Source organism: Antechinus flavipes, chromosome 1 (genome assembly GCF_016432865.1).
Source record: "Antechinus flavipes isolate AdamAnt ecotype Samford, QLD, Australia chromosome 1, AdamAnt_v2, whole genome shotgun sequence".
In the NCBI taxonomy this organism is placed as follows: Eukaryota; Metazoa; Chordata; class Mammalia; order Dasyuromorphia; family Dasyuridae; genus Antechinus; species Antechinus flavipes.
In genome coordinates, this window is record NC_067398.1 from 44,943,294 (window position 1) to 44,956,504 (window position 13,211).

Here is a 13,211-nt window from a genome sequence, read left to right on the forward strand (position 1 = left end):
ATCTTTCCATGCATATTTCCACATTACTTCAAATGTTCTTCCATTCTACTACTGCTAGGTATAGACACTGCTATCTAAAGAAGTGGAGGGAGTACCATGGTAACAAATCATTGTTCTCCTGGAACATTGAAAGGCATTCACCAAGAATCAGCACGAGTAATACATTTTGCGTTGATTTTTTTCATTAGTGGGAATTGATACTAAAGTAACAATATTTATTTCTCTAATCATTTATGTCCAATGGCCTTGATATATGAAAATATGTTAGGAGAAAAGGGTCATGAATGTATGTGCAAAAATTCCAACATGTGGAATTTAGGAATCTTATTTTGTTCATGATCATGCAGGATTGGAATTCCATGATGAGGAAAATCATGTGGATAGTTAAAGAGTTAGTAGAACAAATGGCTCAATAGCAGCTGAGGCAGAATTATTTTCTTTTTGTTCATGAGGAGTTTGGAAAAAGTAATGAAATATGGTAAAATTAGAAATTACAATGTTGGCTCAAGGAAGTAAGGGATTGGCAATAACGAAAAATATCATCAAAAATGTACATCTTGCTTGTATTTCACATTTTCATATTCTGCCTTATTTTTGATGTTGACAGTTACCATGTATTCTTAGAATATCTCTCCTTTTCTGCATCCTTTCAAATAACATGGTATATAATTGAGGCATACGTGCATATATGTGTATATAGGTATACATTTTATAGATATATACACACATTAATATGTGAATATATGCTTATACATGCATAAATACCTAGGGACAACTAGATTGATGAAGTATAAATATAGATTTAAATAATTATTAGCTGTTTAATTCTTCCCTCCTCTCTCTTTCCTTTTCTTTGTCTCCTCTCCTCTACTGTCTTCTCTCTTAGTCAAATCATTTAACTTTTGTTTGTCTCAGTTTTCTTGTCTATAAAATGGGGTTAGTAATAGCATCTATCTTTTTTGAGGACCAAATGAAATAATAATTTAAAAACTCAGCACAGTTTCTGTCACTCATATAAATATTAATTACATTTATATAAAAATGTGTATTTAACTCACAACTATGACACTCTTTTAGAGTATTGCATGATAAAAATTATATTCCAATAGATAAAACATAGGTACATAGAATAATCATAGAATTCAGTTTGGCTAATCTTAGTGTTATGTCTTTCTTCTCTTCCCAACCTCATCCTGCTTCAACATAAGGCCAACTAGATAATTCAGATGAAAATTGAAATTGAATGCATGGAGAAAAAATGAGATTGCATTTTTGACCTGGATGTTCCAGGTTAGTTGAAATTCTTTCTTTTATAGCTAGCTTTCCATTTTGTTGCTATAAAAATGGTCCAGCTGTAAAAGGTTGCATTTTGGCAGTAAGAATGTAGAAACTCCAATTTCAGGGGGAAAAAAAGACTAAGAAATGTTGAAGCAGACTCGTCATTCCCAACATGAAAACCAATGAGGCCTTTTCCAAGATCAGCCTTTTGGCTGCCTTAATGCTATGGATCATTTCACAGCCCAAGCAGGAAATCCCACTGTAATCCATTCTGCTCTTGGCAGAGACATGCATGAAGGTTTTAATTTTCTAATTTTATGCAAGGAGGTAGTTCAGAAGGGAACTATACTTTAGACTACTTGGAGAAGAATACATTAAAAACGTATATTCTTATTTCTCCATATTTGTATTGATGTACTGTTTTCCTCCAAACTTACTAATAATGCATGCACATAAATTTGTTATCTATATTATTAATTTAATTAAAATCAGTTTTCTTTATCGTAGAGGATTGTTGATTTAGAGTTATACTTCAATTTTAAAGAACTGAATCCAAATACTTTATAAACTATGTCTTTGAAAAACTCGCCTATCTTTAATATTCCCTATTTGTAAATGAGGCTAACACAAGCTCCACAAACAATACAGAATTGCTGTGAGGATTATGCTTTTCACAAAAGCAATAATTATGTCATTTGAGTTATAATAATTTAAAAAATAATTTACAAGCTAGAAAATATTGTAATTTAATTAAACTAATACCATTGAATAGGAACAATGAATTCATTTATCTTCCTGCCCAGCTTTTGTTTGTATTTTGCTTTTAAAATATCATCATGATAAGCCAGAAGAACAGGGTAAAAGCAAGAATTCATCTGTGCTCTCCCAAATTCTCCTCCAAAATATTTTAAATAATGCCTCAATTCAAATTCTGAGCAAGAGAACCAATAAAAGATTAGGATAAATCAAATTTATGGGAATCTCTCTGCCAAGGGAAAATCAGGAACTATATTAGCAAAACTACAAAACATTTTCCACACAAATAAAGTCAGATCTAATCAATTGGAAAAATATTAAATGCTCTTGGATAGAACAAGCAAATATAAAAAAGATGACAATACTACCTAAACTAAGCTATTTATTTAGCGCTATACCAATTAGACTCCCCAAAAAACTATTTTAATGGCCTAAAAACAACAATAACAAAGTTCATGTGGAAAAACAAAAGGTCAAGAATCTCAAAGAAACTAATGAAAAAAAAAAAATCAAATGAAGGTGGCCTAGCTGTACCAGATCTAAAGCTATATTATAATGCAGCAGTTACCAAAACCATTTGGCACAGGCTAAGCAATAGACTAGTTGATCAGTGAAATAGGTTAGGTTCAAAGGACAAAATAGTCAATAACTTTAATAATCTAGTGTTTGACAAACCCAAAGATGCCAGCTTTTGGGGTAAGAATTCACTGTTTGACAAAAATTCCTGGGAAAATTGGAATTTAGTATGGCAGAAAATAGGTATTGACTCACACTTAACACCATATACCAAGATAAGGTCAAAATAGGTTCATGACCTAGGCATAAAGAATGAGATTATAAATAAATTAGAAAAAAATAGGACAGTTTACCGCTCATTCCCCAGAAGAACTAGAGATCATGATTGATCACAAAATAGAATATTTTGATTATATCAAATAGAAAAGTTTTTGTACAAACAAAACTAATGCAGACAAGATTATAAAGGAAGCAATAAACTGAGAAAATATTTTTTACAGTCAAAGGTCTGATAAAGGCCTCATTTATAAAATATATACAGAATTTACTCTAATTTATAAGAAATCAAACAATTCTCCAATTGATAAATGGTCAAAGGATATGAACAGACAATTCTCAGATGAAGAAATTAAACCTATTTCTAGCCATATGAAAGGGTGTTCCAAATCACTATTGATCAGAGAAATGCAAATTAAGACAACTCTGAGATAACACTAAACACCTGTCAGATTGATTAGAATGACAGGGAAAGATAATGCAGAATGTTGGAGGGGATGTGGGAAAAGTAGGACACTAATACATTGTCGGTGGAATTGTGAATACATCCAGCCATTCTGGAGTGCAAATTTGCAACTATGCTTAAAAAGTTATCAAACTGTGCATACCCTTTGAATCAGCTGTGTTACTACTGGGCTTATATCCCAAAGAGATTTTAGAAGGGAAAAAGACCTGTATGTGCAAGAATATTTGTAACAGACCTCGTTGTAGTGGTCAGAAACTGGAAACTGAGTGGATGCCCATCAGCTGGAGAATGGCTGAATAAATTGTGGTATATGAATGTTTTGGAATATAATTGTTCTATAAGAAATGATCAGCAGGATGATTTCAGAAAAGCATGAACTGATGCTGAGTGAAATGAGCAGGACCAGGAGATCATTATATACTTCAACAACAATACCAAATGATGATCAATTCTGATGGACATGGCCATCTTCAACAATGAGATAAACCAAATCAGTTCCAATAGAGTAGTAATGAAATGAACCAGCTAAATCAGTGAAAGAACTCTGGGAAACGAATGTAAACCACTATATAGAATTCCAAATCCCTCTATTTTTTTCCTGCCTGCATTTTTGTTTTCCTTCACAGGTTAATTGTGCACTATTTCAAAGTCCGATTCTTCTTGTGCAGCAAAATAACTGTATGGACATGTATACATACATATATTGTATTTAACATATACTTCAACATATTTAATATGTATTGGTCTACCTGCCACTGGGAGAGGGGGTGGGGGAGAAGAAGGGGAAAAATTGGAACAAAAGGTTTTGCAAGGATCAGTGTTGAAAAATTACCCATGCATATATCTTGTAAATAAAAAAGCTATATATTTTTTTAAAAGGATAAAACAAATTTCTAGCCCAAATGTCCAGGAGGCTGACAGGAAAGGTCTCTTTTACCAGGATAGTGATTGAGCCTTTAGTACAGTACAAAGAAGGTTATGTCCTCTTGCAGCATAACTTCAAGACCTCTCAGCCCACACAGGATAAAGGAGTTAGACAACATCTCAGTTCTCTGAGCTGAAGGTAAACTGGAAAAGGTTTTGTTTCAACAAAATCACATTACTATTATCAACATTTTGCACTGGGCCACACAACTGGTATGCAGGCATTGTCACAATATTAATGGAAATTTTGGCAATTTAATTTTGCATCTGTCATTTCAATCTTCTCTTGGGTTCTTATTCCTTAAAAAACCCTCTATGGTGCATTTGTGGAATGGAACTAAAATATTGGAAAGAAGCCAGGAGCTCTTTTGAATTTCCCTTGCGGAAAAAACAGAAAGCAAACAAAAACAACAAAATTTTAAATTAAGCCTCTGAACAGGAAACACAAAAAGACGGAATGAAACAATGTTCCTACTTAACATAATTTAGAAGCCCTTCAGGAAAAATCTGTATCACTTGGGTAAATGGGGAACATAATCCAACACAGACATTGGCCAAGCAAGGCAATAGAAAGCTTTTAACCAAGGTGAAGATCAGCAACTGAGCCACCATCATACTTGGCTACTCAGGCTATGGCACAACATAAAATATGTGAATCCTCCATCCAAAGCACAGAAGATAAATTACCAGTCCCAGAACTCTGTCACAACAAGAGCAACTAAGCCTGGCTCCCCCAGTATTGTGTGCTAGATGCCAGCACCCAAGACCCCTGTGCAGAAACTCAATGACCAAGTTCTGGACTCTAACACAAGTGGCTTTGATCCCTGTCTCCCAGGAGCAGAGCTCAATTAAAATGTAAAGGAAGGTAGTCAAGCCGTACAGATCTAAAACTGTATTATAAAACAGGCGTTATCAATTGGTTAAGAAATATACTAGTTGATCAGTGAAATAGGTTCAACATACAAAATAGTCAATAACTATTGCAATCTAGTGTTTGACAAACCCAAAGATCCCAACTTTGGGGATAAGAATTCACTATTTGACAAAAACTGCTGGGAAAATTGGAAATTAGTATAGCAGAAACTAGGAATGGACCCACACTTAACACCATACACCAAGATAAGATCAAAATGGGTTCATGGTTTAGGCATAAAGAACGAGATTATAAATAAATTAGTGGAACATTGGATAGTTTACCTTTCAGTTTATCTTGTGGAAGAGGAAGGAATTTCTGACCAAAGAAGAACTAGAGATCATTATTAATCACAAAATAGAAAATTTTGATTATATCAAATTAAAAAAAAAAGATTTAGTACAAAACAAATGAAGACAAGATTAGAAGAGAAGCAATAAACTAGGAAAATATTTTTTTACATCCAAAGGTTCTGATAAAGGTCTCATTTCAAAATATACAGAGATTTGACTCTAATTTATAAGAAATCAACCCATTCTCTAATTGATAAATGGTCAAAGGATATGAAAGGATAATTTTCAGATGATGAAATTGAAACGATTTCTACTCATATTAAAGAGTTTTCCAAATCACTACTGATCAGAAAAATGCAAATGAAGACAACTCTAAAATACTACTACATATCTCTCAGATTAGCTAAGTTAAAAGGAAAAGATAGTGATGAATGCTGAAGGGGATGCGGGGAAACTGGGACACTGATGCATTGTTGGCAGAGCTGTGAATGGATCCAGCCATTCTGAAGAGCAATTGGGAACTATAGTCAAAAAGTTATCAAACTGTGCATATCCTTTGATCCAGCAATGTTACTACTGGGCTTTTATCCCAAAGAGATAATAAAGAAGGGAAAGGGACCTGTATGTACCAAAATGTTTGTGGCAGCCCTTTTTGTAGTGGCTAGAAACTGGAAAATGAATGGATGCCCATCAATTGGAAAATGGTTGGTTAAATTGTGATATATGAATGTTAAGGAATATTATTGTTCTGTAAAAAATGACAGCAGGATGATTACAGAGAAGCTTTGGGAGACTGACATGAACTGATGCTGAGTAAAAAGAACAGAACCAGGAGATCATTATACACTTTGACAACAATACTGTATGAGGATGTATTCTGATAGAAGAGGATATCTTTGACCAAGAGAAGATCTAATTCAGTTCCAATTGATCAATGATGGACAGAATCAGCTACACCCAGAAAAGGAAAACTGGGAAATGAATGTGGACTACTTGCATCTTTGTTTTCCTTCCTAGGTTATTTTTACCTTCTGAATCCGATTTTTCTTGTGCAATAAGAGAACTATATGGATCTGCACACATATATTGTATCTAGGATATACTTTAACATTTTTAATATGTTTAAAACTGCCTGCCATCTAGGGGAAGGGCTGGAGGGAGGGAAGAGAAAAGTTGGAAGAGGAGTGAGTGCAAGGGACAATGTTGTAAAAATTACCCATGCATATGTTCTGTCAATAAAAAGCTATAATTTAAAAAATAATAATAAAACAGGGGTAATCAAAATGATTTGGTTCTGATTAGAAAATAGTGTAGATCAATATAATAGGTTATGTTCACAAGTCACAGTACTAAATGACTATAGTCTTCTACTATTTGATTAACCCAGAGATTCCATCTTGTGGGATAAGAACTCACTATTTGTCAAAAAGTTCTAGGAAAACAAAAAAAAATGTTATGGTAGAAAGTAGACATAGATCAATGTGTCATACCCTATACCAAGGTAAGGTTAAAATGGGTTCATGATTTAGACATAAAGGATTATATAAGCAAATCAATAGAGCAAGAAATAGTGTACTTGTGAGATCATGCATATAACTTCTAAATAAAAAGCTGTGATAAAATAAATAAATAAATTTAAAAATTCAAAAAAAAAATTATGACCAAACAAGAGTTGAACATTATAAAATGCAAAAAAGGATACTGTTGATAACATCACATCAAAAAGTGTTTGCAGAAACAAATCCAGCATGATGAGGATCAGAAGGAAATTTGGCAAACTATATTTATAGGCAATGTTTCTGATAAAGACCTCATTTCTAAAACATAGAAAACTGCATCAAATTTATAAAAATACATCAAACCTCAGTTGATAAATGATCAGAGGATATGAATACAGAGTTTTCTGGAGAAGAAATTAAATCTATCTATAGTCAAATGAAAAAATAATACTCTAAATCACTATTAATTAGAGAAATACAAATTAAAACAATTTTGAAGCACCCTTTCACCAATCAGATGAATTTTCCATCTCAGCACTAGGTAAATGTAACCAAACATACCAAAAGAAGTTAAAGAGATGGATAAATTTTAGAAAAGTTAGATATCATAGACTTCTATAGAAAATTTAATGGGAATAGAAATGAGTATACTTTTTTTTCTCAGCTATATATGTATTATACCATTTCAAAAATTGACAATGTATTAGTGTATAAAAACCTTACAGCCAAATATTAGATGCATCTGTACTGTATATTGCCATAAAAGGCAGAAATATTAGATGAATTTTTAGATCATAATGAAATCAAATACATCCAATAAAGGGCTTTGCAAACAAAATAAATATATTTGGTGATGAAATAATCTAAATGTAAAGAATTAGTAGAGCAAGGAACAAATCAAAGAAACAATCAATAATCTCACTAAAGAAAATGACAGCAATGAGATCACATTCCCAAATTTGTGAAATATAGCCAAAGAAATAGTCAACATTAAATATATATTTCTATATACAAACATCACTAAAAAAAGGAAAAAAAAAGTAAATCAATTGATTAGGCATTTAACTAAAACACTTTAAAAAAAAAGAAATTTAAAATCCCTGATAAAACACTAAATTAGAAATCCTCAAAAATCAAAGAACATATTAATAAATTTGAAAGTAAGAAAATTTTGCATTAATAAAACAATAAAAGCTGATTTTATGAAAAAATAATATTGAAAAAAGTTGATTAATTTGAATAAAAGAAGAAATTAAAATTACCAGAATCAAAAAAGAAAAGGATAATCTTAACATTAATTAAAATAAAATTATAGCAAAATTTAGAGTTATTTTTGTATAATTATATGCTGGCAAGAATAAAAATCCAAGTGAAATATATGATAACCAAATATACATGATAAACAAATATACAAATATATATATATATATGTATGTGTGTGTGCTTGGGGCTTCATCTAGACACAATTTGCCTTTAGTGTCCTCAGGATTTGAGGTCTCTTCATTGTCTCCATAAAAACTATCTATGGTCTTTTTGCTTTTTTGCTCATTTTTAAAGGTTGAAGTCTGGTCTTAGGGCAAAGGAGAGAATTTCCTAAGCTTCTTCTACAAGCCACACTGGTTTCACACTGCCCTAGGGCTGATGCTGCTGACTTCCTTCTCCTGCTGAATGGGCTGGAACAAACCCTACATTATTCTGGGTTTCAGGGACTCAATATTTGCCTTTCATAGTTGTATGTCTCAGAGCTAGTCTGCTGATCTGCTGGCTTCTGAACCAAGACAGAGTAGCCAATGCTGCTGTATTTTGTCTCAGAGCTTCCTAGAAGATTCCCCAGCTCTGCAAAAGCCATACCACTCTGGGTCCCTGTGCTATGCCTGTAATAGGTCTTTTTCCCCATGCCTGATTGAAACAGACTTTTCTGAAGTTTTTCCCAAATATGTTCTGCTGTAAATTTGTCACATTCCAAATACTTGAGTATTCTGTCACTTCAAAACCAGTTCAGAGGCTTGATCTGGTTTTGATCTAAGAGAAGCTAGGAAGAGCTTTGTCAAAGAACTCTCTACTCTCTGTCATCTTGCTTCTATTGAAATGGGACTGAACATTAAAAAAGAAAGAATATTCACATTATTTTTACATGTAATTGAAAAAATGAGGAAATATCATCAAGATACTTTCTTTTTATGTTAAATTGTTATTCATATGTGTACAATATAAATACCATGGAATATTGGATAAAGATAATTTCAAAGAACTTCCTGGGTTCATTCCTTGACTATAATATGTTCATATAATGAAACTCTCAGTGCTCTAGATAATCTCTCAGACTATAAATTCAAATAAATTTCATGACTTGGAATGTTAAAGGTAATTTTCTTATCTGGAATTTCTCTAGACCAATGAAGTTGTAGATTGAGTTTTCTTTATTTGCCTATAATATTCTAGTCTAACTAGTAATAATAATGTTACTGGAGAAAAAGTGCTTTTATTATATTCTCCATTTTCATCTATATTTCTACTTGGATTGATTGCATTAGGTATTTAAGAAATGCTTACTGGATTGAATATTTTTAATGAAGTTTCAGTTGTGAGATATCTTGTTTGCTTATCCAACTCTGACTTGATTACCTTGACAGTTTGGGATGCCATCCTGTGATAGAAAGATTGAAAAATGTTTTTGCAAAGTTGATGCTAATCACTATTGATACAGGAATATGTGCAAACCTATAGACACTATTTTACTTGGAGAATATCCCTTGCCTTCCCTCCCTTCTCTTTTTCTCTACATCCCTGTAATTAATAATGAATTCTGTACTTCCTCTACAAATATAGATCATATTTGTTCTATAAAGCAATATATATTTGACAAGAATTTGTGGCAAGAAATTCATGATTTTGTAGATAATCTTCTTTGAATTTACCTAAGCTGATTCTTGGATAATGGAGGGTCTGTTGTCAGGCTGATTGTTACTTCATATTAGGATCTGTCATACTTTATGCTTCACTGACATAGCCTTCAAGAGACCAGACTAATTTTTTTCCATTCCTTGTGTCAACATTAAAGTAGAACATAGAATAAAATATTTAATTTAATTCAAGAACCTTTTTAAAAAGTTACCAGAATGTGTTATGTACTGTGCTTGAAACCAGGATTACAAAGACACAAAGAAAATAATCTTAGAAATGAAATTAAATGATATTATAATATGTTTCATGTGTACAGATATCCATAAATAGATGTTATATAATCACAGATGTTAATTACATTAGGTATATCTAAGCTCATGGACAACTAAACCTATATTAATATTATCATTGATAAGTCTATCTTCAGCAACATATTAAAATTTAAATCTTGACTCATGCATCCTATCCTTAATTTTTACTCTGCAAAAAATCATATACCTTGTATGAATTATTACAGAGGTCAAAGAAATGTAGCAACAAATTATTATATTTAAAATAATTATGATAATACTTCATTTGGACTGTTGAGATTTGATCTCATATGTATATTCATCCAAGATGAATTTTTTCCCTTTTTTTTTTTTTTTACAAAATTAGTTGGTATTTCATTTTTCCAATTACATGTAAAATTATTTTTAACATTTGTTTTTTAAACTTTGAGTTCCAAGACAATGCCAAGATGACAATAAAAACTGGGACTCATCCAAGCTCTCCCCCCAAAACTTCTAAATAAATTTAAATAATGATTTTAAACAAATTTTAGAGCACCAGAACTCAAAAGACAAAATGAAACTATTTTTCATCTGAAGATAATTTTGGTCAGCAGGAAATATCTGTCACAGTGGGGTGAGAGTAGAATTCAGTTCCAGCACAGGCTATTCCAGCACAGCCTGGCCACAAAAAATTAGGACAAACTCTTGGAAGACTCTAATTAAATGGCAGCAGTAGTGATTTCCAGGGCTTTCTGCCCATAGACACCAAAGGTGACTTGGAATATCATCACATATGATTTGTCATACTAAGAAAAGAGACAAACATAGATCCAGTCTCAGCATACCAAGAGCTGGCCTTGGGAGCCATTGAATGGATGGGAGCACTAGAAACAGAAGGAAAGTATAGGCTTCCAGAGGATTCAGCCCACAAATAATAAGAGAATAGATAAGCAGAAGGATGTCTCTTTGGTACCACTGAGGCAGCATTATGTTGTTTTGCACATATTCAGATCCAGAATGTGATCCTTGCTCATAATTCCAGGATAAACATCCCAAAATGTGTAACTACCAGGAAGAGGGGATTCTCTTTACAATTCTAGGGAGGAAAAGAGTGCTTGTGGTCACAGGCTAAGAAAGTAGTAAAAGTATTTCTCTTTAGATCACACCACCTTGGAAAAACTGAAAATTTATAGGTCCCTAGAAATATCTCTGAAAACAGCTGGACAAAATACTTGAATCCTCAGATTTTGTTCCATCTATCCTGGAAACAGAGCCCTATTTTAATAAAGAAGTAAAAGTCAAGTGATAAACTAGGACAGTGAGCAAGCAACAGAAAAAGATTCTGACCATACAAGGTTACTGTAGTGACAAGGAAGATCAAAGCACACACTCACAATAAGATAACAGAGTCAAAACTCATACCTCCAAAGCATCTAAGGAAAAAAAAAATAATTGATCTCAGGCCATGGAAGAGCTCAAAGGGGATTTTGAAAATCAAATAAAAGAGAATGAGGAAACATTGACATAACTGATGCAAAAGGAAGTAAAAAAGAACTAGTGAGGAGAAAAATGCCTTAAAAACATCAATGACCAAAGGGGGAAAAAAAAGAGTTCAACAATTCACTGAGGGAGATAATTTCATTTTTTCTTAATTTTTTTTTTTATTTTTAAAACATATGCTTGGATAATTTTTTAACATGAATCCTTTCAAAACCTTGGGTTCCAAAATTTCCCTCCTTATCCTATCCTCTCCCCTAGATGGCAAATAATCCAAAATAAGTTAAACATGTTAAAATATATGTTAAATCCAATATATGTATACATGTTTATACAATAATCTTGCTGCACGAGAAAATTAGTTGAAAAAGATTTAAAAAATGAGAAATAAAACAAAATGAAAGTGAACAACAACAAAAAAGTATAAAGGGCTGAAACTCTGAATAGGTGCACTGGAATCAAACAACCAAGCACTCAAGGCTAATTACCTATTGAACAATACTCTATTAGCATATTTTTAGGAAAATGGCCCTTCTCACTCTTCTGTTCTGGCTCCATCTTTTGATGTATACAGAGAATTGTAGGAAGGATTTAGGGGTAAAGTAAGACTAGCCAGAGACTTTGGAGGAGGATGAGGAGAAAGGAAGTCGGTTGGTGGAGAGCATGTAGCAGTTTTGTTGATCCCCTTCACTTTTGCCCCTAAAGACCAAAGACTTTTGCTTCTCCTGACTCTAGCTGATTCTGAGGCCTCCAGGGAGCTACTCCAGACTTTAGATTTTGGTGCCCAACATGTGAACCAAGTACCCTAATTACACTGAAGAAGTCCCAGGTAATCAGGACATAGGGTGAGTATTTTAATAGACAAAGAGGGACCTTACTTTGTTAAGGACTAAACTAGTAACCTTTTCTAACTGAAATGGGGCAGATATTAGGAAAAGATTCTCCCCAATCCCCAGCTCCACCCTTATCCCTGCTTGTCTCACTCCACCCTCTAATCCTTCCTACGATTATCTGTATACACCAAAAGATCACTACCCTCCCCCTATTTCTCCTCCCTCCATCTAGAAGGTAAAGTTGATGGGGGCGTGTATATATATATGTGTATGCACACAACATAACACAATTGGCCTTAAAGAATCCTGCAAGTTATTAAAAAAAAAAAAAAAAAAAGTTTTAAGAACAGCCAGATGAGGAAGTGTGAGGAAAAAGAGAAAGACAAAGGACAAAGGACAAAGGAAGACAAAGATTAATGGCAATATTGCCAGAGGACTTGAGGACTTGTGAACTTGAAGGGCATGGTGATTCTTGTTCTCACAATGCAGCTTCAACTCTGCCTATGGATCAGGTCCTTGACATGCCCCCATCAACTTTACCTTCTAGATGGAGGGAGGAGAAATAGGGGGAGGGTAGTGATCTTTTGGTGTATACAGATAATCGTAGGAAGGATTAGAGGGTGGAGTGAGACAAGCCAGAGTCACTTTGGAGGAGGACGAGGAGAAGGGAGGTTGGTCAATGGAGAGCGTGTGGCAGTTTTGTTGATCCCCTTCACGTCTCCCTCTAAAGACCAAGGACTTTTGCTTATCCTGACTCTGGCTGATTCTGAGGCCTCCAGGGAAC